This window comes from Camelus dromedarius, chromosome 11, assembly GCF_036321535.1.
Source record: "Camelus dromedarius isolate mCamDro1 chromosome 11, mCamDro1.pat, whole genome shotgun sequence".
NCBI classification, from domain to species: Eukaryota; Metazoa; Chordata; class Mammalia; order Artiodactyla; family Camelidae; genus Camelus; species Camelus dromedarius.
This window is the reverse complement of record NC_087446.1, coordinates 36,841,707-36,859,786: the sequence shown is the minus strand read 5'-3', so window position 1 is coordinate 36,859,786 and position 18,080 is coordinate 36,841,707. Positions and strand designations below refer to the sequence as shown.

General features: G+C 37.9%; 1 long non-coding RNA gene across 1 annotated transcript in view; it reads left to right on the top strand.

Moving 5' to 3' along the window:
- Positions 1–16,477, top strand: part of LOC116156287 (uncharacterized) — a 28,073-nt gene extending 11,596 nt beyond the window's left edge. Inside the window, exons 4-5 of the long non-coding RNA XR_004140035.2 lie at positions 3,117–3,212; positions 16,248–16,477. This is a non-coding gene — a long non-coding RNA (uncharacterized LOC116156287). The remainder of the gene's footprint in view (positions 1–3,116; positions 3,213–16,247) is intronic.
- Positions 16,478–18,080: the final 1,603 nt, after the last annotated feature.

Genomic DNA, 18,080 nt, shown 5'->3' with positions numbered 1-18,080 from the left:
GGATTCATATTTTTTCTTTAATGAAGAGCCTTGCTTAGAAATAGAATCACATGTGTGGGAACACATGGATTCTAAACATCCTCAGTTGGACTTCAAATTAATTTCTCCCAAATCTGTCTGTTTTCCAATAGAATAGTAGTCTACTCATTTAACAATGAGTTACTTTTTTATTATTGACTTGCAAAAAATGTTCTAGATTATTTAACTTTGGAAATTTAAATGTTCTGAGGCTGCTATACAGAGGTGATTCATTTCCATTTCTACCAACTCCTCAACACTCTCCTACCCGGCTTCCCTGGAGAAGAATAGTGTACATTTGTTATTTGGCCATCTAGATAATCCTGCAGCCTTGACTTTGCTTGAATAGTTTCAAATTCCAAGAACCTGATAGAACCAACAAATTTTCAGGCCTTCTCAGGGTATCACAAGTGTATCTTCATTTTAGCCAATATAATGTATATTAAGTATGAAACTTAGCTCCTGATAAATGACAATGTGTCAATACATACTTCATTATTGTTGTTATTATCATTATGCCAGCACATCCCCAGATAAATCCCACCAATACAAAACAGCTGCCAGTAGAAACAGGCTAGTGCTTCCTGTACAACCACAGAATCCAATTGGTAAGCATAACCAGTAGCCATGAAACCATATCATTGATACCTGCTTTCAAGAATGAAATACGCAGTCTGAATTTCATTATATACTAATCAAATGATCTTGTCAGCCGTGTCAAAATTATTATTTATATAGCTTTTTGAGAAAAATATCAAAACATTTGCATACATCTACCACTGAATCTTAAAACAGGGTTTACTTATTTGTAAAAAATTTGGGATTAGAAAATCCAGTTATCATTTACTGAGTACTTACTACCTCAAGCACTCTGCAAAGCACAAATGTCCAATGTTATATTGAATTTTCCAACAAACCTTCAATGGAAGTATTATTTTTTTCTTTTCTATACTTGAGGAGCTTGGAGGTTAGAAATGTGAACAAATTTGCCAAAAGACACAGCAAATGGTGAGGTCAGAAGATTGTCTAGTAACTAAAGATCTATTGCACTTCATTGTTTTATAACCTATTTTAGTACAAGATGTTTATGATCAAAATCAAAAGTCTGTTCACATGTTCCAAAAGCCATAGAAAACCCAATGTTGGTATGTAGAAGTTTCAGCCTGAGTTCTTTGTATGAAACTATCAGCTTCAGTTTTGTCCATCTAAAGAGTGATATACTTCAAAATCCATAGCTGAGATGAAAAAAAAAATTTATGGTAAACAACTGATAGCAATAGCTTGGGAATTTAGCTCAAGTTTCACTACACTTCCAGTAAAAAGATGAGCTAGTTTGGCCTTGAGTCATATATTTCTTATAAAATCAAGTTCTAATTCATATAGTTAATGATCAAAATAGAAAGTCTACTTGAAAAATCTCCTGGGACAATACCAAGAGTGAACTTAAGGTCAATATGGACTTTGGGTGATTATGATGTCTCAGTGTAAGTCTATCAATTGTAACACAGGTACCCACTGATGAGGGATGTTGATTGAGAGTGGGAGAGGCTGGACATGTTTGGAGGCAATGCATATGTGGGAAATCTCTGTACCTTCTTCTTTTGCTGTGAATCTAAAATTGCCCTTTAAAAAGTTAAAAAAATAACCCTGATCGTCAAACTGGATGCTGGGGCTTTGAAGCTATTTTTACATTTGTGTCTGTACTTCCCTGTTTTCTTCACTGAGCTTCACTTCATGTCTCCATCCTCAATTGGCATGCTCTTTGAACTTGCTGTAAAGCTTCCAAAATGCCCCTTGAACAAGTACGCCAGTGCTGTCACAGAAACCCATTGAACCACTTGTGCTCCCAGCTGGCTGTGTGTCTAGTTCATACTAAGAGTCACTGAATTCTCTCATTTGTAGTGTGTTACCAGATAGTGTCACAATTTACCTACCTATTTACCTCTTGAATAAAATATGGTGGTGTCAGCTTCGATGCTGGTAGTTTTCTAATATTTTCCTGTCTTTACACACATGAGCGATTTTAAGTTGAGGATAATAACTAATCATTTTTAAAGGATAGGAATGACTTTAAGGATCAGAGGTCAAAGTAGATGTTCAATAAGTACTTTTAGAATGAATGAAGGAATATGCGAATGAAATAAAATGATGTGAGAGAAGAAACTACTAGAGATTGAATTAAGTGAGGTTAGCTCAAGTTGGAGGAAGAGGGGAGAAAAACACTAGAGATGAGAATTCTAGGGCTGGTTATGCCATGATTACCATATGGAAATCATACATCCTAGTTTGTCCAGGGTTGACCTAGTGTACCTGGTTTACATCTACCATTCTAGTATAATTATGCATATATCCTCTTTCACTCTCATAAGTGCCCTGATTTGAATGATAAATTCTTTGGTCACTCATATTAGCATGTGACATTGGAAAAAATCATTTCAACTTTTCTGGCTGCTTTTTCTCTATATAAAATAAAATAGTTGAACCAGATAGACTCTGTCTTACCTTCAGCTTTGGTACTGACTGTTCCCTATTTCTCAACATCTTTACTCATTCCTTCTGTATCTCCTTGCCAACCTGTTCCCTCTTCCCACTAGGAATGTTAAAAAAAAAAATAGTGACAACATTGAAAGAGTTTCTGTAGGAATGAATTAGATTAGGGGAGGAGAGAAAATATATTTACATTAGCAATAAGAGTGAAGAAGACTTATATTTGAAGCACAATGCAAAATATATCCAAGTTATTATGAAACTAATAAGCCAAAAATAAAAATTATATAAATATGTGTCAATGTACACTGTAATTTTGCAAAATATCCTTACGAAACTAAAATTATAATTAAGAAAACTATTTGATTGTTTTGTAATGTCAGATTTACTGACTAAATGGGATTAAGAATCAGAATGAAACTGAACTTCTCAAAAACAACATCAGGAGCTAAAAGATGATGGAATAATGCCTATAGAATTAGGAGGGAACATTTATTTTCAACCTAAGTTTCTATACCCAGAAAAACTATCATTTGATTGTGCATGGAGAATAAAAAGACTTTCAGAAATGAAAAGTTTTACTAAACTATCTCTCATGCACTCTTTCTCAGGAAGCTACTGGAGGATGTGTCTTAAAAAAACGAATGATGAACTAAGAAAATAGAAGATATGGGATCCTAGAAAAGAAGATCCAACACAAGACAGAGGTAACAGAAAACCCTATGACTATCTCTCCATGAGGAAAGATCCAAAACAATAGCTCTATATCAGGCCTAGAGAAAACTTGTTCAGCTTAGAATGTTTTAGGAGACTCTGAGAGCAATCTATAAGAAGATGAAATGTAGAGATTACTTAGTATGTTTGAATATATTCAGAGGAGGTTTACACAACTTGGGGAGATTTTGAAGTTAAATTAGTGGCTCTTCTATAAATATCATTTGCATAAATATAATGATTAGTAAATATTTCTATAGCCTATAGGGTATGGGAATTGTACTTGTGTGTGGTAGGGAAAAGAGGTATTCACCAAATAAGAAGTTAATAGATAAATAGTCAAAACTGAATAATCAGGAAAGAGGGGATAACTCATTGGTAGAGTACACACCTAGCGTGCATAAGGTCCTGGGTTCAATCCCTAACACCTCCATTAAAAGTAAATAAATAAATAAACCTAATTACCTCCCCCACACACAAAAAAATTTTTAAACTGAATAATCAGAATGTTAATATATATAGAGAGGTACACCATAGCATAGTAATGTGTGCAGACTCTTCAGTCAGAATCTTTGGGTTCAAATCCCACCACCACCAATTAATAACCATATAACCTTGGGCAAGTTGTTCTACTTATCTGCATCTTAGTTTTCTCATCTGAAAATTGGGATGATAATTATCTATCTCATAAGATTGTTATATGACTAAATTTCTAATGTGCTTAGAACAGTACTTGGCACATAGCAAGCAATACAGATATGTTGACCATCACGATAATATTATTAGAGCCTTGGAAGTAAATACGAAAACAACCAACTGAAAAAAGTAGAAATTGATTGTGGGAAGAAGAGATTGATGCAGTAGAAAGAGGAGTGTTGCTTTTCATACCTTGGAGAAATTTGATTTATTTTTTTTAGTATATGTTCATGGATAACTTTACAAACAAAAACAAAAACAAAAACAAAACCCTGAATTTAAAGTGATAGGAACCATATTCTTCCATTTAGCCAAGTTCTGGATAAAGCAGCTTTTGTTCAGGTGTTTGCAAACATGATAAATAGGATAAGAAGAGTGCACAGTATTTCAGACCACTTGTGTTAATCATGATGCAGACAATAAAGACATACTGAGCTGATTTAAATACAAAGGTATTAATTGAAAAGGCATTGGGGAGCTCATAGAACTGATTGGAATGCTGGAGAACTAGGCATTAAAATACATGGTTATGACAGGAAGCTATAAAGCCATAACTGCATTCTGAATCACATCACATACTTTTAAGTAAGGATTCCCACGTTGGCCACCCCTGGACTCTGAGCACTCCAGTTTACCCTAATGATGCTGGAAGTCATTATGGGTATGATTGCAGAACTGTCCCTGGAAGTCAAGTGCTGCTGCCACCAGAGTCTTGCCAGAAACGATTCCCTCCTCCCACATTGCTTTATATCATCAACCCCAGTTCAGATCATACCCCAGTGCATAAGATTAGGGACAGGGAGGTGGGGAAGGCAGGTCCTTCAATTTTTGTAGTAGGAGACAGGCTCTACTTCCCTCCAGAAGCCATAAGATGGGTTTCCACTTACAGAACTGGATGAGGTAGACTGTTAATCATCACTTATATTCAGTCATCTCTTATCATAGGAAAAGTGTATTATTTACCCCCATTGACTCAGGTTTAGCAATGTGACTAACTCTGGCCAGTTAAGTAGGAGTAGCAATGACATATATCACTTCAGGACAGAAGCACTAATTTCTCAATTTACTTTTCCTTACCTCTGCAAATATGGAAGTATGCTAAGATGAGGTTTCTGTCAGCCTTAATCCCTAAGTGACTGCAGTGAGTAAAGCCTCCTTACCAACCTGTGATGAACATGTAGCATGAGTGAGAAATCAATGTCATTATTTAAAACCACAGCAATTTGGGGAATTTTTTGTTACTGTAGCTTAGCCTTGCCTACCCTGACTGACGGTGGATTCAGCTGCTGAGTGATCAAAAACATAGCAAATGTTCACCATCATCCTTGTCTGTATAGCCAAACATCTTGAAACTTGTCCAGCCATATACAAACTTCCTACCTATCAGCTAATATCTATAAGCATATGTGTTCTTATGTGATTCCAAAAAAGCTGTTCTTGGCTGCCTTTTGTTTGGCCTTGACCTGCATTCTTTTAGATCTTATCTAGTATCTGCCTAGTTACTATCCCTTTTCTCTGTTTCCCACTCCTGCCTGTTGAACTCAGCCCTGATATTTGGTTTTCCCAAAGCTTGACTCAGTTCTTTCAGAGATAAAGCAGTGAACAAAACAGACCAAAATTCTAGCTCTTGAGAGCTGCCATCCTAGTGGAGAGAAAATGGTAGAGGAGTATATAATAAATACTGTAGCAATAAAGTAAGCGAGTTAAGAACAGTAGAGAATTCTGTGGGTATGTGGGAACCAATAGTTTCTATTTTAAGCAGGGCTGAACAGGTTAAGGCCTCATTAAGGAGGTAACATTTGAGCATGAACTTGAAGGATTAAGGAAGTGAGCCATTTGGCTATCTGGAAGAAGAGTATTCCAAGTAGAAGAAATAGGCAGTGCAAATTTTCTGTAAAAAAAAAAAAGTGTACTTAAAAATTTTTAAGAACACCAAAGGGGTCTTTATGGGAATTCCTTTCTATAATATATATGGGTGCCTGTTTTCTTTGATATAATTTTTTTCTAACTTAAATGATGCCACAATTTGGGATTCTGTTTATGCCTTTGCTGATAAAACCCATAGTTTGTTTGTGTCCTTGTATAAGAGAAAAGTTTTAGCTCTGTTTATCTAACTTTTACATCAGTGAATTATTTGACCATAATAATGCCAGAGATTGGTGTGGAGCAACTTTTTCTCAATCAATTACAAATTATTCTAATGATCCACTCACATTCTTTCTTGGAAGTCATCAAAAGTCCGTATTTGGCTTTGTTACTAATATCCAAAACAACTGCGATGAAGACAGTAATCTCTGGATGTAATGGAAGATGTTTCAGTGTTTGGGTATCTGATGACCATTTTATAAAAACAGAAGAAGACAAAGACACTGCGAAGATGCATTCACAGATGTCTTCACCTCCTTTGGGAGCAACATGAGGAAGCACATTGGAGCTGACCTCAGTTTTCAAATCAGATATACATTCCTATAGCTGAGTTGTTTGAGGTTTGCCCTGTGTGGTTTAGTGCGCAGTATAAGATGTCAAATAAAGCATAGTATAGGATGTCAGTGTCCTTTGGACAAAGCAACTTACCAATTTTCAGCAGAAACAAAATTACATTCATGAGAATAGAAAACGCCCACCGCCAAAAGCAGGTCCCTTCTTGTCTTTAGATCAAGTACTTTCAAATATTTTGAAATTAAAATAGATCATGCAAACAATACCTATAATCAAATTCTCTTCCCCAATACCTGTCACTCCTTAGATATAAGTTAACCTGCTAAGGGAATGCATATAAGTTTTTCACTTTAATGGGGTACCATACACCCATATATGAAGCATAGTACATGCAGCCACCATACGGGTGATTAAATCTAAATTTTGTTAGTGAGAATAAAAACACTTTTCCATTGTATTTCACTATGAAATCAGAATCCCAGGAGACCTCCCAAGAGATGGAAGTAAAAATTAGTTAACGTGGTCACCTAGGTGGTAGCACTGGAGTTGAAGAATAGCAGCAATACCATGTCCCTTTGTGACTGCTAAAATTCTGGAATTACAGATTTACAGTGGAAGAGAAATGCAAAAAAAAAAAAGAAAAAAGAAAGAAAAAACCACATAAACATTGATGCTTTGATTCCTGCTAGCTGAATGACTCTAGCCAAATTCATATCTTCTCTAAGCCTCTGTTTTGTTAGCCTAGAAAATGGATGTTAATCTATCAGTTACTAATATTATGAGGATTAAATGAGTTACCATATGTGAAGTACCTAGAAAAACTGCCTTGAACATAAATAGCAATAATTGTTGACTTCTTCTACCCTTATTTTATAGGTGAATAAACAAATGCCCATGTAGTGTGTCAGAGAATTGTCCGAAGTTAGTCATCTAGTTTAAACTCTTAATTCAGTGCCCATTATTGTGTAAATTATTATCATCAACTTTTTCTTGATTTTTAATTTTCATCAAATTTTAATTTGCTATACTGTAAGGGCAAAAATGAGACTGATTCAATGCAAATGGTGACTGAATTAGAATGAGCATCACCAATGGAAGGGACTATTACAGACTGAAATCAGAATTTAGATTCCTAACACTGACTTTGGGGATTAAGATGCAAATGGCCAAATTGCATCCCTTCCATGATGCCAGTGACACATCCCAGGGAGGGTCACTTTCACCCTCACTGGATTTTAGTGGGTCCCAAATTTGGAAAGTTGTTCTTTCAGTCATAAAGTGATCACATGGCACTAGGAATCTCTCTAGGGATTCTCTTGACTTCCTGTGGGACTTAATCCAGAAAACCTCCACTCAAGGCCAAATAGTCTGCCCCTTTATCGCTAGCTGCTAGGTGGCCAGCTTGCATTAACGTAGCACATGGAATAAGGACTCAGGATCTGGGGTTAGCTGCCTGGGTTCAAATCCAGTTCCACCATGTACTTGTTGGGTAACCTTGGGAAAGTTACTTAACTTCTCTGTGCTTTGATTTCTCCACTAAAAACTTACTCCCTATGTGTAAATTTTCTAGAAGAGTGCCTGAAACACAGGAAGCAGAATGTGTTTGCTGTTACTAATATTATCAGGCTTCCTCCCAAGTGTGAGTCTATCCTGACTTTTATAATCTCCAGTCCCAAAATATTCTTACCTTTCTTCTCTGTGGGTTGGCATTTTACAATGCTTAATAGATGTTTTCTACATGAGGTACTCCAACTAGCAATTTAAACTCAATGCCTCCAGATTTGTAGAACATGCTAATTACATCTTTAATTATTTTTGAAAGAAGGAGGGCATAAGCAAACAGGCAAATTCACTTCTTCATATCAACCCTAATAATTTGATATCAAACTGAACATAGAGCAAATGGAACTAGAACAAAGTGCCAAAATCTTCTTGCACACAAGTTATATACAGGTACAGATTTTATTTTTCCAATGTAGAAATTTAATTGACAGATAGGAACAATAGTACATCATAGGCTCTGGGATCAGACAACCTGGGTTTGAATCCCAGTTCCATCATTTACTATCCATGTGACTTTGGAAATTTTCATTAACCTTTTACCTTAGTTTCCTTATCTATAAAATGTGGGTAATAATTATAACTAAAGATAGGGTCGATATAAAATTAAATGGGTTAGTATTTGTAAAGCATTTAGCACAGACTTGGTATATTGGAGTGCTACATACACATTTGTTTAATTATGTAAACAAGTGTTAGGTATCACCAGAATGGCACAATGTGACCAGCATAAAATAGAATGAGTCCAGTGAGAGATTTTTTCCATGTAATTCTCCCTGGGCTTTCTCCTATATCATCCATCAAGACCAAAAGAGACCAAAAGAGATTTTACCCTTTTACTGGAGTCACTGAATAAGTCCCTTTTGTGACCTTGCAGAAATGGTCCTGGATTCAGTTCTAGAATGAGTCTGAGAAAGGATTCTCTGCCTTTAGAATAAGCACACTCCCAGGCTTCATAAGCTTAAAGGTACACAGTGGGCTTGAGTGGTTGATGTAACAGTGGCAGCCCGTATTTTTATGCCTCTTGCCTTCATCTGATCACACAGAACATTAACTTCCCAGAAATAACCCAGCAAGTATCCTTCCAACGCAAGGTCTGACTTGTGTTTGAGAAGTTTGCCTGTTATTGATGTGTATTTTAAATATGCTGATTCCTTGAAGACAACCCAACCTTTGGAAATTACAAAGATGTCTCAAAGTATTTCAAACCCCACCTGTCCCAAACCAAACTACTTCCCTTCCCTTCCTACTCCCCTAGCTCCCTTGAGTTCTCTGTGCTCCCTGTTCAACATCTCACACTTTGTCTTTACCCACTCCCACATCATGCACAAAACCCTAACAATTTTGCTTCTAAAATGTCCTGTAATATTCCTTCTCTCCCATAGCCACTACTCTGACACAGATCTTCCATTATTTATAAATGAGGTGATTCTCCGCCCTTTAGATACTTTCTCTTAGGACTATAACTTTTAGCTCACAGCTCCTCATCCTTCAGTTTTATTCAGATTATCTCTCTAAATGAGATACCTTTCATTTGCCTACAGGGAAACTCGTTTATCTTGATTCTACTTTGTTATAAGACTTAAGGAGGGTTTCAGTCTGGCAGGGGATGTGCGTAGAAGGAGAGTGTGGACTATGGTGTTAGCTTTCATTGGGAGATCAAATCCTGCCTGAGCAAAATTAGCTACATTAGCATAGGCTAATCTCCTTACCTCTGTAACCCCCACTTTTCTCATCTCCAAAAATGTCTATGATCAAGAACCCTCCATGAAGGAAATAAAGGCACTTGGAAATAGAGGGCTTTGGTTAGGGAGAGGGCAAATATAATTGGTGAACTTAGCAAGATTTTCACTCCAGGAGGGGCTGGAAGGCAGCCTGGAGGGGCTCACACAGGAATGGAAAGTGAGGAAGTGAGAAAAGCAAGCCTGCCTTTGCTTATGTAAAGCTTGGAAGAGAAAAAGGAACTGGAGAGAAGTTGATTCTCTCAGGACACTTGAGCATACCTCTAGGCTGAGAGGCAGAAGCTGAAAGAGACAGGAAAGGGAGAAGGAGACTAACTGAACCAGGTCTCAGAAGGGCAGGAAGAAACGGATTCAAGGGCTTCCATTCCCTGAAGTCCTTGTCACTGATAGGGTGTCCTGGCCTGACACCCAGAATCAGGAAGCTAGCCCACTCACACTAAATGCTGATGGCTTTTTATGACTGGTTTTGACTGTTCTCCTTTGTGCTCAAACATAAATATTTCTAAAAGAAGAGTATTTATATGTCCATGTGGCACTAGTTGAGTCCAAAGGAAGTTGAGAGAAATAAAATGGACAGTATGTTTCCAGATCTCTGGGGATAGCGTGCTGTGGTGGTTGTCATTACCTTTCCTGAGGTCATCTCTCCAGGGGCTCAGGCTATCCTGGCCTGAACAGGGAAGAGGAATGTTAGTCTTCATCTCCTTAAGGCTCACAGACTGTTCTTGGAAGTCTTGAACTTCGAATGTAACCAAAGAGAGGGCTGCTGGCATCTTTGAGAAATGAACTATCTGATCACCACCTCCTCAGAGCCTTTTCCAACTGGGAGCGTGGTTAAGATCTAACTTACGCTCTGATAATTCATTAGAATTAATTGTTAATTGTTTCTCTGGCCCCCTTTAGCATAAACTGGGTAATTTTGTTTTGTTTTCCTCAAATTTGCTTACCTTAGCCCATCACTGGTCATTACAGGATACTTTCAGTTTTATCTTCTTTACAGAAAAATTGTCCTTCTCAAACCTCTGAAGGAAACCCATTAAAAGTATATACAGTATATAAATAACAAATGGGCTGATTTAGAAAATACTTGATTTTCAGTATAGGAAACAGCGTGGCTTAAAGGGGAAGGCTGTGGAAATGAGAACAGACCAGTTTTTAAGTCTTTTATTTCCTTGCATTTTTAGGCTATTTGTAGTATGTCAATAATAAAGCCATTTCTAGTGTTTTTGAAAGCTGGAGGAATTCACATGAATTGATTTTCTAGAGCCTTGAAGCTTGTTCTTATGAGATTCAAAAACAAGTTTATATAAAATTTTGACCATTTGTTATGAAAACCTTCCTAGCATATATTATGTTTTCCTTCCTTGATATGTCATGTAACTGGACCTCTAATCTTTCCTTAATGGCTAAGATTTGTTTATTCAGGTCTCTGCAGGGATACCCTAGAGCTGATGAGGTGTCTAGACCTGCTTACCCTGGCACAGAATGGCCTCAGGTGGCCATGCTTTTTGAGCCCTTGTGGCTATTCTGTATAGGATTTATCTCTTATATACAGCCATCAAGACACAATAAAAAACATTTATTCTCATTTTAAACATAATTAAAATTATTCGGTCATCTGGATTTCTAGCCTGCAGCAGATAAGGGGCTATTGCTGTCCCTGTGTCTGTTTCTGGCAACAATCCCATCTAAATCTCAGCTCAAAATCCATATGGGCTAAATACAAGGCACTGTGATAAACACAGCAATAAAGGTAGTTGTGTCTGAGAATTATGTAGCATTTTATAGAAATGCATCCTGCTTCTTTATTCCTAACACTATTTGGTCCCCACGAAAACCCAGTGAGAAATAAAAATAACACTTATTGAACATCTGCCGTGTACCAGGCACAGTGGTAAGCTTGTTATATTCATCATTTCATTTACTCATTCAGCAAATTTTCACTGATTGGTTACTCTGCGCCAGACCCTGTTCTAAGCCCAGGGAATACTACAGGGAACAAAACTTCCTGCTCTCGTGTAGCTCATATATTTTAGGGGAGTGACAGATAACAATAAGCCAACCAAACAAATACACGGAACAACCAATGGAAGAACTCTGGAGAAAAAGCAGGGAAGGAGGTAGGAAGTGCCAGGGGTGGAGGTGGGAGCTGTACTAAGCAGGGTGGTTAGGAAGGATGCACTAAGAAGGTGACACTGGGAAAAGAATTTAAGGAGATCAGAGAACCACCCAGAGAGATTACCTAGGGAGAAAGCATTCTGGTCAGAATCGGATATAGCAAATACAAAGTCCCTGAGGTGGGAGTGAGATTTCTGTCCCAGGGGCAGCAAGGAGCCAGTGTAATTAAAACAGAGTGAGCAAGGAAAGAGTAGTAAGAGGTGAGGTCCTAGATGGTAAAGGGCCATTGAAAGGATGTTGGTTTTTATTCTGAGGAAGAAGAAAAACATTGGAAGGTTTTTGAGCAGAGGAGTGGTAAGATCTGGCTATGTTTAAATAGGATTCCACTGACTGCTGTGATGAGAACGAACATAGGGAACAAGGATGGAAACAGAGAAACTAGTTAAGAGGCCATTACCTTAATCCAGGAGAGAGATGCCGGAACCTTGGACTTGGAGGGTGATGATGTAGATGAGAAGAGGCAGGAATCAGATCATTTTGAAAATCTAGAGTCAAAAGAATTTGTTGATGGATCAGATATAGGATTTGAGAGAAAAAGTGGTCAAGGACCACTCCAAGGTTTGTGGCGTGATCAATGAAAAGAATATTTCTATTCATGGAAACAGCAAAGATAATGGGAGGAGCAAATGTAGAGGGAAAACATGAGATTTTTGTTTTGGACGTTGTTCACTTTGAGATGGCTTTTATACATTTAAATGGAAATAACAAAGAGGCAGTGGATGTATACATCTGGAGTTTTGTTTTGTTTTTTTCAGATCTGGAGCAGATGGGAGGGGATTGAATTACGGGTGGGAGAAGAAAAGTTAGCTTTGGAGAAAGAACATTTCTTTTTCCCTTAAGAGAGTTGCTTATTATTAGGAGAGGCTAGGTGAGAATACAAGGAAATAATAAGGCAGAGAAGAGGGAACATGGGGGAGCTCGTTTCAGGTGACCTCAGACTTGTAGATAAAGTATTCAGCAAGTGTTAGGAACACAGTATAACCTCTCAGGCAGAGTCTCCAAATATGAAGCAAAAATGCAACTCCTAGCACTTACTGCAAATGTCATTAATCAACCACAGCTCTCTTCCCTGCTGATCCCAGATGCAGTCCCAAACTAGCAGTCCTCAGTTCAACCCTTCTTGGTCCAATCAGTTAGATCTTGAAATGAAACCAATTGCCAAATCTACTCCTGAGTGAGCTCAAAGCTTCCCCCTTCACTCACTCAACCTTGAAGAAGAAAACAAGCTCTGATAAGAAACAAGTACAAAATGGAGTTGTCATGGACACAAAGCCAGGCTTCCTTAATAAAGGTGGCACTGGGAGTGGGAGTATAGAAGACATTATAAACAGAACTGGTTGACAGCCTTTTTCCTCTGTATCTTCACAGTCTGCTCTATCCAGTGGAAGTGGGTAGAGAGATTGCCTCCCCTTAAAAGGCCAACTGGGAACCTGTTTTTCATTATTTTCTTGAAATCTTGTCCCTGCTTTTAAGCAGATTCATTTTAAGAGGCTTTGAGTCCGGGCCATTTATCCTTGAGCATATATAAATGTGCAGTTAGAGGAGGCAAGAAATTCTTCTGGACAGCTCAAGGAGGGCTTCCCAGAGAAAGGACATTTTGAGCATTTTTCATGAGGTGGACCAATGAGAGAGGAAAAGGCTAGACAGAAAGGATGCATGTGAGGACATGTGCAAGGATGGGGAGAAAGGAGGCATCAAGGAAAGGTGGACCCATCACTGTAACTGAACTGCAAGGTATGTCGCACAAGGTGTGCTGTGGATTGGAAGCGCAAAAGCAAAACTAGAGAGGTAAGTTGTCATCAGATTTTTTAAAATATATCAAGGCTGTGATCCGGCTTGCAACAGGTAACTTTTTCAAAGCTGAAGAATGGCAAGAACATACTTTTTTTTTTACAAGACAAATATCCACTCATTTAAAGTCTTAAGATAAGCACTAGAGCTTCACATGTTATTATCCCCCTTTTACAGATGAGGAATCTGAGGCATCAAAAGAGAAACCTGATCCAAGGTAACCTAGATGGTGATTGACTGAAATCAGAATTTATAGTTGGGCCATCTAGCTTTATAAGTTCTTTGGGACAAGACCCGTGAGGGATTTATTATTTTTAATACTCCCCCCCGCAAAAAGTCTATCATGGTACCTGACATATCTCAGGCACGCAATAATCTGCTAATATCAGCTGGAGACCTCTCTGTTTTACTTTAACACCCACAATCATCCTCCTCAATATCCTAAAATAGCCTTAGAGCAGTGTTTTACCTTGGCGATCAATGATGAGAGTCCTAGGAAATTTTGGCTGAGTGTTCAGTGCACCCTAGGCACAGTGTTAATCTTTTAAAGTGCATTAACACATTCGGTCATCAAAATGGCCTTATGCAGTAGCTATCCATTTATAGCTAAGGCTCAGAAAGGTTATATAACTTACTCAGGGTCACACACTAAGTTGCAGGGCTGGGGTCTCCCCCAAAGTCTGGCAGCCTCCAGCACCTACTCCTCACCACTCCCCCCACTGCCTCCTTGCAGGGATGCTCCTGCCTTTGCAGGCCCCAATAACAGCTTGCTTCCCCATGGGCCTCCATAGTGGAGCATAGATTTGCTAGGCTTCGGCTGGGCTGTTTTGCGCAGTGACCAAGGGCACACATTTTGTTAGACATTCGGCCTGAATAAGGGGCTCAGGCCTTTAGTCTGTGGCTGTGGAACAGAGAAAAGCTAACTGACCCAGAAGGGGATTGAACTTGTGACCTAGATTTCAGAGCACCAGGCTCTAACCGCTGGGCTGCAGACACCACACCTCCAGAGGGCTGTTTTATGAGAGCCCTGCCTTGCATCTTAAATCTTGGGTCTCTTTTCCCCGACGCCCCCTCCTCATTGCTGAAGATTAAGAAACTGAGGTTCACGCAAGAGTAGAGTGAGAAGAAAATAAATCGTGATTTAAATTCATGCCTCTGGACGCGTTGCTTAGCCCACTGAACCCCTCTTTCTTCATCTCTGCCACCTCCATTCTGTGATTTATTTCAGGCGATGGCCCTCTGTGTATGTGTAAAAATCCTCCTGAATGCTTTCCCCTGAGGGCAGTCAATGCGTCTCTCTGAAGTTTAGCGCCAATGCTGATGTGTGCAAAGGGATGAAAAACGTACATTTTCAAGTCTCCCCAAAGCTTCGAGCCAAAAGAAAAAAAAAAGAAAAAAAAGTTGTCCATTCCCCTTTTTCAGCCCTCACACTTCAAATGCTAATGAAAAGTGTGTTGTCTTGGGCCGTGAATAGGTCTAAAATGCTCTGGTTTGGAAGTATTTGCATACCCTCCTGAATAGGGAGGCAGCCAGCAGACAGGATTAGCGCTACACATCAACTCCTCCGAAAAGGAGCTGACAGCACTGGAGAAAATTGAGTGTCGGCAAGAGCCTGACTGTAGGATGAAGGGGGAGAAGTATCTTCTCCAGATACTCATCCTTTCCTTTCTCTCTTGAAAAAAAAGAAAATTAAGGGAAAAAATGCATAGAATAAGCAAAAAAAAACAAAAACAAGAACAAAAACAAAAAACCCAAGTAAGGGAATTTGCAAAAAAGAGGGAAAAACCTTAACCTATCACTCAAAAACCACTTGTATATTTTTAATTGGGTAGTTCACCACATGCATGCAATTTTTAAATGGTTGGAATTGTTTTGCATTTTTGATGTTCATTTGACATTCTATAATCACTATTTCCTTTTAAATTTCTACGTAGCTTTATAAAATATTAATTTTATTGGCTACTTAATCTTCTTCTGTTGTATAAGAAGTTTTTCTCTCTTAGTTACAGTAAGTATCTTCCCTGCTTGTGGGTTTTTGAATCTGTTGAGTTATGTCCTTAGGATAAATCCCTCAGTGATTTTTTCAGGCCCAAATGATAATGGATTTTTTTTTTATGTTTTTCTATGTTTTTCTTTATAGCTTTTTGTGTAATTTATCCTTTGTGAATTACCATTTTAGAAGGATATCGGAAGTGTGTGAATTTTTCAGTTTCGCCTCAAACATAGAATTTGTATGAATGTTAATCTTTAATGAATGTTCAAGTTTCTAAAGTCTTAACTTTTAATATAATTCAACATTTCTAAATAGATATTTTTGCTATCAATTTCTTTTATTTCCATTTATATGATCACGAGCAAAGATTTCAAAAAATTTTATTTGTTTATTTCCCATTCGTATTTTCCCATGGATAAACTACCTGTTCTTTGCTCATTTATTGAGTGGGATGGACTTCTTTTATAAACTTGAATGAGTCTTTGCAAATTTTAACATGAGCACTTCAGATGCAAATGTATTGTTCCAGTCTGTTGCTATTTTATTATAGTTTCATTCTTTATTATTGTAAAAGTACTTTCGACTCTTTATATTTTCCAACCAACCCGTTTTGTGGTTTGTGATCCCAACAGATACTTCGTATGAAACAATGAGCTGCAGTCCAAAGGAAGACAGTGGATCAACTTATCCTGAAACCAAAGGTGGAAGAAGCAGAGAGGGCATGAGACTGCCGTGAGGAGAGAATTAAACGGAGCACATCTCCAAGCTCAGTATCTTGGATCCTATGACATACCTGCCCTTCTTTGTCCTCCTGTAGAACTCAGTAGTCACCAGCCCATTGGTTGATTACAGGGCCGCCTGATTTACACTCTCAAGGAATCCTGCTTTCTAGGTAAGGATGGCCAGGCCTCATTTCTCTGCCCATCTTTTTGCTAACATAATTTAGTTTGTATGAAAGAAGTTAACCATATTGCACTAAAGAGCTATTTCTTGCTGGTAGTGAACTGCAGATTAAAGATCCTTCTGCTCTCTAATACCTACAATAACAGCAAGCCACATGCATGAAAAATGTATTCGATTTATGACAACCTTTTGCCATTAGAGCTTTAGAGATTAATCAAGGAAACCATCCAGTACTTAAAAGTAGATTAATTAGGCATCTGTCATCTCCTTTTTTGAGTTTTAGAATTGAAGTTTCTATCAGGGAAGCTCAGATGAAACAGGAATTCATTTTCTTCATTGTGAAAATCACATATATGGTTGCTTTAAAGTAACATTATCCACTACTGAGACAGCTATGAGGAGTTCTGAAGTCTGTCCCAAGAGATCTTTAAAAACAAGACAGCTACATACAAGTTTGTTAATGTGTAAGTGCAACTTTTCCTTAAAAGAAAAACCTTATTTGAAAGCTTTTAAAAACCATTATCTTTTGACTTAGTGTATGTCATAAACTTTATGCCCTACAATAGCTTTTATTTATTTTGGAAATTTTCTGAAGAGGCTTTTTTGTTTCCTTGTTTACCTTGAACCAAGAAGGGCTATAAAAGGAGAAAAAATGCCAAGTGTTTTTTAAAAGCTCTCTCTACCTACTTACCTGTCTCTCATCTCCCTGGTCTGTCGAGTGTATGCACATCAGGACACATTCACTGCGCACCTAATATGTTCAGTGTTTTCTCCCACATGCTTCAAGGACGCAAGTAGGTATTTCTTGCTCTCAAGGAAATGAAAAGCTAGATTATAATACATGGTAGTATTTGCTACATACTAAATTAGCGGTGAAGGCAAGAGGTCAAGAGCAGGGCAGCTCAACATGTAGCACACAGGCTGGGACCAATACCCCAAATGTTGGTTCTGGTCTGAGGTGATATAAATTCAGAAACTGAAGATAAGCATTTAGAAACTTCTATAGAAATTTGACGGAGTGATTTTATGCTTATTGAATCTCATAATTATGTCTTTGGCCTTGTGTTTTGTGTGGCTTTGTTTTTTTTAAATTCCTTTTTCTAGTAATTTTTTTTAAATTATATTTTTGAATAACATAAGTAGATGAATGGTAATTTAAACAAACAAGCCTGGTCCTTCACCCTGAGCATACACACACACACACATAAACGTATATACAGACATGTGCATATATATATATACACACACATATATATATATGTGTGTGTATATATATATATGTAAGCAACCTGTCTGCGGAAGATTAGAGAAATACCCTATGGAAGAGCATGCATGTGGATTCCCCTTGTCCTCAGTTACTGTCAGAAAAGAAAGTTCTTTTGAAACCCTGCCTCTTCTGTTTGTCTCTAAGAAATCTTGTCCCGCCTTTGTATATACAGAGGCTGTCATCTCTGGAGCTGTTGGTGTCACCGTTCAGTCTTGAGGGTTTAAAGCCAAAGAATGAAAGTCACATTTACTGCTAAAGCACAGATATCTTATAAAAACCTTGAAGAATCAACTAT